This window comes from Arachis duranensis, chromosome 2 (assembly GCF_000817695.3).
Source record: "Arachis duranensis cultivar V14167 chromosome 2, aradu.V14167.gnm2.J7QH, whole genome shotgun sequence".
Taxonomy (NCBI): Eukaryota; Viridiplantae; Streptophyta; class Magnoliopsida; order Fabales; family Fabaceae; genus Arachis; species Arachis duranensis.
This window is the reverse complement of record NC_029773.3, coordinates 87722923-87723147: the sequence shown is the minus strand read 5'-3', so window position 1 is coordinate 87723147 and position 225 is coordinate 87722923.

Genomic DNA, 225 nt, shown 5'->3' with positions numbered 1-225 from the left:
ATTTTTCCTCAATATTCATAATTTTAGTGGTGGTTTTACTTTTAAATCTGTTATGTTGATTATATTTTGAAATTTTTCTTCTTTGAGATTCTCTTTTTCCTTATTTCTTTGAAATTTTATGGATACTAATATTTCTTCAAGCATATATACTATAGAATTTAATTGTGGGTTAAAAGTATGATAAAGATGTGGGGAATCATTTCCATGGTAACATTTCTTAGAAAT